Source organism: Hakea prostrata, chromosome 11 (assembly GCF_041222555.1).
Source record: "Hakea prostrata isolate BN-2017 chromosome 11, UWA_Hpros_2, whole genome shotgun sequence".
Taxonomy (NCBI): Eukaryota; Viridiplantae; Streptophyta; class Magnoliopsida; order Proteales; family Proteaceae; genus Hakea; species Hakea prostrata.
This window is the reverse complement of record NC_142610.1, coordinates 5,485,567-5,496,653: the sequence shown is the minus strand read 5'-3', so window position 1 is coordinate 5,496,653 and position 11,087 is coordinate 5,485,567.

Below are 11,087 nucleotides of genomic sequence, written 5' to 3'. Positions count from 1 at the left end.
TAAAAAAATATAAATTAATGAAGAAGTCAAGTTTGAAACTTTCCCTCTCATATTCAAGCAAAATCATTGGCAATGTTGGAATTTTAATTTATCTTTAAATTATGAGATTTAAAATATTTTTATGTATTTTATAATGAAGGGTTAAAAGTGATGTTATTTCCTTTAGATACCTAAATAGCCAATGGGTAGTCTATGGAAAGTCTTGTTTGAATGGTTAACAATCAAGACTTAAAAGAAAAGAGATGGTCTGGAAGGTACCTTATAGAGATGCTCATTTGTAGGTGTCTCTTCTTCTTCTATATAAAGAGAGGAGTTGATTCCTAGTAATTCTAACAATTTAAAAAGAACGATGTTCGTCTTTTGTTCTCTGTCGAAGTGTGTTTTACCGATGGGTTTGTGAGTATTACTTTCGGACATTCTTTGCAAGTACATTCCAGTGGAATGCATGTCATTAGAACTAAAGAATTATTGTATCTTGGAGGTGAAGACGTCAATGTCAAACCAGTCTACACTATAGAAGCGTTCAAATACCTTAAGGAAAATATTAATCTGTACGCCTCAACTCACCCTGTTCGAGTTCTTGTTGCTGTTATTGTATTGTTTTTTTTGCGACATACAGATGCATAGTGATATTATCAATTTCTTCTACAACTTCTACAAATATATGTATTCCACTTAATTAGGTTAGTTTGATTTCATTAATTCTATAGTCTTATACTTTTTGCCCATCTTGTGATTTCCAACAAGTGGATTTTAAAGACTTGAATTAGATGCTATTCATTCTCATCATTCCTCAAGTTTTGGAAGAACATTGGTTGCTCAACTTCTTCATGTTATCCATGAAATTTTGGTTAAGTGAGAATTCCTAGGCTTCATACATCTATGTAATAACTTGCTACCTTTTAGTCGTGCACTGACATTTCATAGAGAGGCTTTATCTTGTACACCATTATTAGGATTACGTTAGCTTTCTTAGGCGTACTTGATCAATGCCCCTTTCGTTACCTTACTTTGTTTTAGTTTTTATGATACATAGGGTTTATTAATTCATATTATTGATTTTTCTACCATTACTTGCCTTATGGTGGGTTGATAGATTTGTATCATCTTATATAGAAAAGTATTTAAAAGTTTTGTTGTTAAAACTTCAAAATGCTCAAGTATTGTATTCCGTTTAGCCAATACAACAACTTTAATATGGTAAACAAAGGAAAAATGAAAGTTTTATGTGGATGATTCATTTTTGTTCACATGTATTTTTATGCTTTCACCTTTTAAGGTTACTTTATATTTTATTTTATTTTTCCCCATTAAATGACTTGAACATTTTAAACTTCAAACTCGTGCATCCCACTCAAACTTGTCATTATTATAATTTAAGAAGACGAAAAATATCTCATGAACTATTAGAATATTATTAACATTTTGTATATTTTTAAATAAAACAGCTTAAAACAATGATATAAAACTTATATGAAAAATGTTAAATCCCATTGACTACCAACTTAGCAATGAGTGTATGATATGACGGATTTTTATTTGCGGCAGCAGCTGCCTGCTGCTGCCGACGGCTCAGATGTTGCCACATGAATAATTTCTGATCGAATGGTTAAAAATCAATAGACAAGATTTATTTGTAAATATTTATTTTTTATTTTTCACATTATAGGTTTAGAGATTATTAATTTACAAATGAATCCCTCTTACAAAGAGAGAGAAAACTCCCTCCATCCATCGGTGACGTCTCCGGTGAGCTTGAAAAAAATTAGTTCAGATCTGTGCTCCACAGCGGTGACATCTCCGGCGAGATCTGAGGAGTTTCTGAACGCCAGAGAAGGAGGCAGAGATCCCGTGATGTTGGAAGGCTGATTTGCCCCAGATTCACAACAACAGAGTCGCTCACCCAATCGAATCCGACTAAGCGATTCGCATCTCCCCAACGAATTCGAAATCGGACCAGCTCCAAGCTACAACACTTCCAACTCCGGCAAATCCTAGAAAAGCCAAACATGGATTTTGATTTCCATGTCGCCTCGTTTTGGAAATATAAACACTGAAATATGCTCAAATTAAACTTCAACTCAACAGAGCAACCATTACAGTCCATAAAGCAACTGAAACAAATCGAAGCAAGTTTCTGTGTAAATTCTCAAGATCCAAAAGATGGCCTGTAGCGAGCCTTTTCTGTTTTTATAAGGGTTTCTGTTTTATGGTGGGGTTAAATAACGTGGGAGGGGTATATTCACTACTTCGTTCAACCAAAACCTCCGCCGGCGATGGCTCCGTCTGTATCGCTCATGGCGATCAGATCTCTGCCTGCGATTGGAACCTTGCTCATTCTTGTTCCCAAATCCTCGGTGGTGTGTGAAGGAGGGTTTTGGATATCGGTAAATGAGGGAGTTGAACTTGTAAATTAATAAACTTAACCCCTTTTAATGTAAAAATAAAAATCTATATTTACAGATAAACTTTTAGTATTTGAATCTCAACCACACAATCAGTCTTTGATGACGTGGAGAGATCAGGACCGTCGGCAGCAAAAATCCATGATATGACAAAGATTGCCACTAATTAAGGAGAAAGCAATCTTACCATCGAACCTGGCATGGCTTTGCATTTAAGATTAGACATTTTCTATAAAATAACAAAGGTAGAATATCAAAACAGAGATCACTTCACTGCAACTCTCTCTCTATGTAATAGTCTCTTTAATATAAATTTTTGTTTCAAAAGGAAAAATCTCATGCAAATAAAAGTCTCTAAGCTAACATTCTTGTTGGAGATAAACTAGAGTTATGAATCATAAATAGAGGTGGAGACTACCACGAGACTCTATGTAAGCCTAAATGTCTTGGCTCCTTTGGCAATGTAATCAGCTGAGACCTTCAAAGTTTTATCCTTTATTTTTTTTTTTTGGTAGAAACCTTCAAAGTTTTATCTACAACTTGAAAACTAAAAACTCAAAATCAAGAGTGATTTTCTAGATTTCTTGTAGAAAGTTGGCTCCCACCCAATCAAATGTAGAAGAGAGGCCATTCAAGGCATCAATAGTGACCTTGCAATCAAATGAAACTTTCAATCTTCGAATGTGAATGGACCTAGCGAGCAGAAGTACATCTCGTATTCCTTCAAACTCCATAGAAAGTGAAGATGGGCCATAACATGATAATGCTTGAGCAGCCACAAAACACCCATTTGGGTCCCATAGAACACAGCCACGCCCTCCCTTGTTATCTACAGAATTCCATGCACCATATGAAAAACCAATGTAGCAACTGGTAACTACTTCTTTGGACTGCATTGTATAGAGAAAGAGGTGGAAAAGTAGTATCTCTTCGATCGATGGATAATATTTCAGCAACCTGGAAAGCACAGAGAGATAGGACCTGTGAGATATGTATTGGTAAACTTTTAAAATGAGTAGCATTTTGTGCATTCCAAATGCTCCAACACAAGGTGAACCACAAAATATCGACATGTGGGTTGGAAAATATTCTCCCCAAGTTTGTAGATGATCCATACTCTTATCTCTTTATAGACTTTATTTATCTTTCTCTATTTGTGTAAATCTTATTAAGTTAGAATTTCTACTAGAAATCATTATCAGCCATAGGATTGTGAAGGACTAAATTTCTCTTCACTCCCAATGATTGAACTTTTTTCCACCACAGGATTAAGATATTTGGATGAGACCCATGTGGATGGGTTTGATTTTTTGACATGGTTGGAGGAATTGTTCAAACATTGTGTATGAATGAGTTATGCATTTATATAACTAATCAATATCAACGCAATTTTACATGATTCTTAAGGTAACGATCTAAATGAATTCAATACTCAATTTTTCCCATATGATGTCTATTGGACATAGGGCTAGAAATTAATATGAAATTTTGGAAAATTGTACAAAGGTTGATTGAACAACTATAAGAGATTGGAAGAAACCAATAAACATGTAAGTATGCATTACAGTGGAAAATATGCACAATTTATGTGAGAAATTAAAAAAAAATTCTTTGTGTTTAAGGATTATCGAAATCATCACTAGTAATTATTCATTTAATCATATTGGTATTTTCAAATCTTTGTGATTTGCTACTCGGAGTTTTTCTTGTTTGTGATGTTCTTTAATGTCAAGAACCCCTTGTAATGGTTTCTTAGGCTAAATGACATCAAGGTGAGATGTCTAAGAAATAGGTTATGGGTTCAAAAGAAGAAAATTTTTATCACTAAATAATAATGTAATGTCTATCTTAATGATTCTCAAAATTTAGAATTCTACATGTATTCATACAATCAAATCACATGTTTCACATAAATGGAATGTTCAAATTAAATTGACTAGAAATATAGAACATGGAATTTTTTTTTTGGTAGAGCAAAAATCAAAGGTAAACGGACATGAAAATCAGTGACCCATTTTACACCCCACCGCCAAAAAAAGAAAAAACAATTATATAACTATTTGAAACATGAGCGGAACTCACTATGGCCCTGGATATTTTTAAAAATTTCTTAACACAAGTCCGTTTGTCCCGTGTTTTATTTTATCCTTTTATTTTATGTTCTCTGTTCTTCAATTGCTGAAACATAAAAAATCATAGCTCTAATTCTTCCCCTCTTGTATAATTTTCACAATAACTAAATGCTGTTTTTTAGTTGAGATCATAAAATTGCAATGGAGAATAATTGGGATTCTGAAAAGAGCTTATCTGTGAAGTTGTGAAGTTGTTGAAGTGACGAATAACATATGATGAAAGTTGAGAGAAGAATAATTGGATAATCATCAATTCTCAAATATCTTGACATATGCTGGGTTATACATATCAGGTGAAAGATTTAGAAGAAATAAAGGATTTAGATGTGCATGGATGTCTTCTGTAATGTGTAACTTTTGGTTTTGTCAAGTAAAAAAATTAACCCAAAAGTGCTCTGTAATTCTTCGAGTGGGTCTCCGACCCTAAATCTAATTCTAACAATTACTTCTACACACACGCTATTACTCTTATATTGTCAAACTTCTACTTTCCTATACTATCTTCATTGTCACTGTATTGTTACTTTAGTTGTCAAATGATCACTTTTTATTGTTTTTTTTTAAATCTCAGTTCATGACGAAAATTTATCAAAACCCATAGAAGACGATATTAGACGTGCAGTCCACTTGGAGCTTTTGCAATTTTGTATAATTTTGAAATAAAAAAGTCCGATCAACTTCCAAAAATCATTATACTATTTCGGAATAATGAAGTCCGATCAACCTTCTTATTTTCTCAACGGATTTGAAGGGCAATATATGTTTATGATATTGCAAGTACGGTAAAGTATTGTAGTTTTGTTTACGATTTTGGAATAAAGAAGTCCGATCAACCTGCACAAAATCAATATTTTTTTAATTGATTGGAAGGACGATGTATGTATATGATGTTAAGGTACTGTAAAGTACTATTTAAACTATTTTTGTAATACCTAAATTTGTATTGTTCATTTCCGTTAAGGTAACAAATGGTGGCTACTTTTGTAAAAGCAAAGCCAATAGGGGCTCATCAAGTAATTTTCCGATGAAATTTCACCACTTGGTCCTCTTTTTATTGGAAATTTTTTATGACAATTTTCTACATTGTCAACAAGTATTGGATATTAACTATAAAAAGTCACTTCCATTTTTGTTCTTTACTAAAAATTATCTTTTTGATGTTCTGCACAAGGCGTTCTTTATAACATTTTTCTTAAAAAACAAAAAAACGAACCATTTTAACAAACGCCTCTAACCAGTTCTTCCGTTCCCAATGAACAAATGAACGTAAAAAATGTTGCTTAAGAACGTTACTAAACATGCCCTAAGTGAAGAAGTTGTGAAATCAATTTTTTCTAATGACATATTTAATATTGTCATCCCCATATATGGAGAACACCCTTATACCCCAAAAAAAGGATTTTAGTTGGTTATTGATGTGAATTGCGTATATGGGCTCATTGATTTTTTTTATATATTTTTTTGTGGGTAAACAGGCTCATTGATCTTGTGAATATAAGCAATAGATTGAACCCGCATCTTATCTGATAAATCAATAGGTTTCTCTTCTAATTGTGAGATTTCTTTGTCAAAAATCTCATCATTCTTGAAACATCGTTTTTCATTCGATCTCTTCTTCCTTCTTTGTTCTACTACAAGTAACAATATTGTCGTTGTTGTTATTGTCATCCCTACATGGCTCAATGGGTGGTCACTAGGTTGTAGTCATATCTTAGGTCTGTTTAGACTTGGTGTGTTCTAAGTAGAGAATGCAATTCCGACATTAAATTGATCTAAGGACACAAAACAAGGTAGGAAATAATGAAGGGTGTGTTCTCTAAGGGTATTCATGGTTGTTGCTTTTAAATGGATTTGACGAACAAGACAATATCGGAGACTAATGAGGCTCAAAGAGAGGAAAAAATTTAAAATGGATTTGATATTTAAGGCTCTTTTTTGTATCAATTATCATTCTCAATTATGAGAAATTTTCATTATTTTAAATTATTTAGCATCTATTATCAGTTTTGTTTTTATTTAAAAATAATAGAAAAAGTCTCCAAAATCCATAATAGACTTTTTGTCTATTATGATTATGGTGAGAATTTCATTCTCTTCATTTATGCATCAGTTTACATAAAATTTTAGAGTTAAGATGAGGGTAAAATAGTCAATATATATCCTTTTATAAAAATTCATATTTTTTTTGTTGTAAATATGTTTAAAACTTTATATAAATATTTTATTTATTTTAATTGTGTCTTTTATCCATGGTTTTATTTAGTCCCACATCGGGTTGCCAGGATCTGATTATATGGTTTTATTGTTTTTTTTAATATTTATATATCTATATGACTTGGGACTTGGGCTTTGATTCGGAAGGCCCAGTTTGTCATGGGCCCTATTCTGGAAAGCCTACTACTGGGTGAATACTTGGAGATGCCATTTGAGTGGCACTCTCCTGTAGGGAGGTACCTTGCTGAAGAGAGTTGAGCTGAAATGTACCCTCACAGCCTTACCCTTTCACCCATAGCCTTTGGGGCTCTATATAAACTCAATTTCGTGCTCATTCTTGACACACAGAATTCCTCCTCCTCTTTCTCTCTCTCTCTCTCTCTCCCTGTTATTTTGTTAAGCAGTGAACATAACCTAATTATACCTTGAGTAAACTTTTCTGGGGTGCAACTTTAAAGGTTTGGGCTGACTGATCTTAGGTGAAGACACTTTTAGAACCCGTATTGCACAATTCGGGGTGTCTAAATACCTTAAAGAAAGTACTTCATGTACGTTTCAGCCCTAAAAGAGTATTGTGATTACAACAATAGTTCTGGTGTGCGTGCAGATCCTTCAATCGTTTACAACATTTTCCCCTCTTTTCTCTTTTCTCACTTGCTCATTATCATTTTCTAACAATTTTTTATTTAAATATACCACATTTATTTTTCATTCCACAATCTATTTTTTACAAAATTCACCAAACCATTTTTCATTCTTGACCAGCTTGTACTGATTTCTTTTAAACAAGCTTAGTCGAGAATGAGAATTTATACGTAACAAAATGAGCCTAAAACCCTAGAATGTCTTGAGCCTTAGAAGTGTGAATCAATCACAGTAAATTCACTCATTTGATTGCAGATTATTATAATTCGTATAAAATTTGTGAATCTAATATACTCTTAGGGCAATCGCATACACAAATTGGTCAGGGTTTGTAGATTTCACCAATTGATCCCTTTGAGTTGTTTAATTGATTGCAACTTGGAATACATGTAGGTAAGAACATTTTCTTTCATTAACGATGACTAACAATTTCAAAAAGAGAATAAGCATTGCCACAAAACTAGTTTGTTATGTTTTTCTTGATTCTAAGCTCTAGCATTGATTGGGTTTGTAAAGATGTGTAGGTGATTTCCTTATCCTTCTTCAAGGTATGAAATGAAGAGCGTTGCCCTAGAGAAGCTTTGCTTAACTCAATTAAGATTTGTTGTGAGCATTCATGCTATTTGTTCAAAGGACGTATAGATCGACGCCATAATTTTTTTTTGTTTTGTTTTGGAACTGATGTTCATTCGGGCCAGCTTGCACGCACCTCTTCTACATCCTCAGGGGAGACGCATCGGCGAGAGTCGAACCGATAACCTCTTTACTAAGAGGCGTGAGTCTTGCCGTTAGAGCAACTCTGCGTTGGCAAGTTGACACCATAATTGCTGATGTTGAAACAATTTCCTACATGAGAAATATAACCCTTTCTTTTAATTCAATAATTGTTTATGTTGAAATATAATTTTTTCTTTTACATTTAAGGGTTTCAGAGTTTGTAAATTTACAAACTCCAGCCCCTAGTATGTACCCAAATCTAAACCCTACAGTTTCAAAACCTCACTTCCACGCCATCTTCTTCTTCTATCAAAACATCCAACAGAATACAAATGAAATCCAAAATGTCTTTCATTTTTTTCTTCGGTAAAATAATGAAATCCAAAACCCCATTACTTTAGTCGACTGTCAAGCTAGGAAGGCCCTATCCTTGACAAGTAGGATGGTTTGGCCTATTTCCTCTCCTTGGCTTCTGGAAACTTGTATTCAGGATGTCTTGGGCTCTTGTCCTTCAGTTAATTAACTCTCCGTTTACCAAAAAAGAAAAAGATCATATCCTGCCTCAGTATAAGTAGTTTCGATTCTAAGCCTGTTCTCAACTGATGTGATTATTGGTCTGACTAAGATTCCTTGCCAATCAGAAATTTAACCTACTCATATGAAATTGAAGAAAATCCAAAACTAAGCAACCAAAATGCTAAGGATTCCAATTTGAAACAATCTAACTCTAGGTCATGCTAACTATATATGCTACTTGTTGACATGCTTAAACCATACAAATTGAAAAACGAGTGGAAATGAAGCAAAAAAATGAGCATCATATCATATTCGAAACAACATGTCCATTCGTGGATGATTCTCTGCAATAATTTGTACTTTCAAATGTTCAATTCACAGATCCAAAACAAATCATACTAGCAATTCCAAATTAAACCCAAAAAACAAGGGTTTGGAGCCTCCATCCCCTTCTTTCTTTCTCTCTCTCGCCTTCTCTTTCTCTTTCTATTAAATGGGAGTGTTAATGACTAAAATAGTCATTCTACCCTGACCGGTCTGACCAACAGGTTCAATACAGTTGTCTCGACCATAGTGTTAATGGACGGTCCGACCATTGTGTCAAGAGTACCCAATCAGGATGAATTTCTATCATCTGCCAACTTCCTAAAAAGGATAAGTCAGGTAAAAGACTATTTCTAGAGTTATTTTCCTAACACAACTCTTCTTAGAGTTATATTTGGAGTCTAACTCTGATATCTATAGCTATATAACCACCTCAGGCAGGCTTTATGTAGTAAGTATTCATACTCTGTGTGATCAATTACTTGAATTCTCTATTGAGTAGCTGAAATCATATTATTGGTACTGACTTATTCATCGGAGACGTACCTCGACTACACAAGGTCGAGCACATATTTTGCAAAATCGTGACAGGGAAGGACGAGCGGGATTTCGTATCAACAAGGAGAATCATAGATTTTTTGAAAAATGCTAATCTAGGGCTTGTCAAATGAGAGATTAGGACTGGGTAGAGTCAGGGTTTTGTTTTATAAAATTTTAAAATATAAAACGCTTTAATATAAAACGAGAAAAACGCATTTAAAACTAAATCCCCTGTCATTTCATTTTACGCCGTCTAATTACTCTCCAGATATGTGGCACAATCTTACTTGTCGGTTGGAGCCTTCAGTCTCACAAATAAAAAATAAAAAATAAAAATTGTAAATGTATAGAACTTTATGACATTACTTCTCTAGTCCCACTTGTTCAGTCGTTACTCAACACCACAAACACGACCATCAAACCCAGGGCGAGATTCATGGTGATAGAAGGTCTTGATCTTACCCTACACATTTTCCCTTTTCTCTACAATTCCTTTCCTCAGTCCTTCAAGCAGAATTGTACTCTTCAAAAAATTTGGCATTAGGAGAAATTTGTTCCATATTTATGTTTGTATTCATTTGCTTCTTTTTTTTTGGCAAAACACAGAAAATGCATTCAAAGAAACAAGTCTGGGGAAACAATGTATTCATTTGCTTCTAAGTCAGGGGCACAGGTCAAGTTGGATTTTGCTTCTTCATACCCCCTTATTGATTTGGAAGTTTTTCATAAGAGTAGTAGAGAAGTAGCTGGGCTTTTATTGTCATTCATCAACATGAAATCTGTATTATGATGATGATTTTTGGATTTAGAGCATGAAGCACAAGTATGTTCTTCTGCCTCTTGAAATAAACTTTTGTTGTGGTTTGTAGTCATTTTTCAAAGGAACTGAGGTAGAAAACGGGTAAAGAAAGAATACGTTCTCCATTCTTTTAGGGCCTGTTTGGTTACATGAATCCAGATATTTTAAATCTCTAGATTCATGAATCTAAGAATTATACCCGTTTGGTTGTAAAAATCTTTAGATTCATGAAATCTAAAGATTCACATTTTTACACTAAAAACGTGAATCTGTAGATTTATGGGTAAGGGGTGAAATTCAGAGATTTCAAAAAGCTATACATTTGCACATTCACAAAAATCACGTCGAACAAATAGGTTTTTTAGGATGAATCTACAGATTTCATTCCACAACCAAACATCTAATTTTTTAAATTATAACTCCATAGATTTGAAATCTCTAGATATTTGAAATCTCCATACTAAAATCTTATAAAAATTACTTGTAATTCAGTAATTACATAATTACATAATCACTAAAGGGTTTTCAAACAATTCTTATAATTTAGGCAAAAATGGTTTGTAGTTAGGTAATCACTTAAGGGTTTCCAAATGATTTGTACACAATAGGCTAAAATGGTTTTCACTATTGATTTACGAAAAAATAGATAAAAATATATAGTATATATATATGCCAAAGAAAACCTAATAAGCATTTTGATTTAACAAGGGTTTTCGCATAGGAGGGCGAACCCAATCCAAGAATCTATTTTTGTAAATTTTGTAAAAAATATATATAATTCTAAAAGAGTAAAAT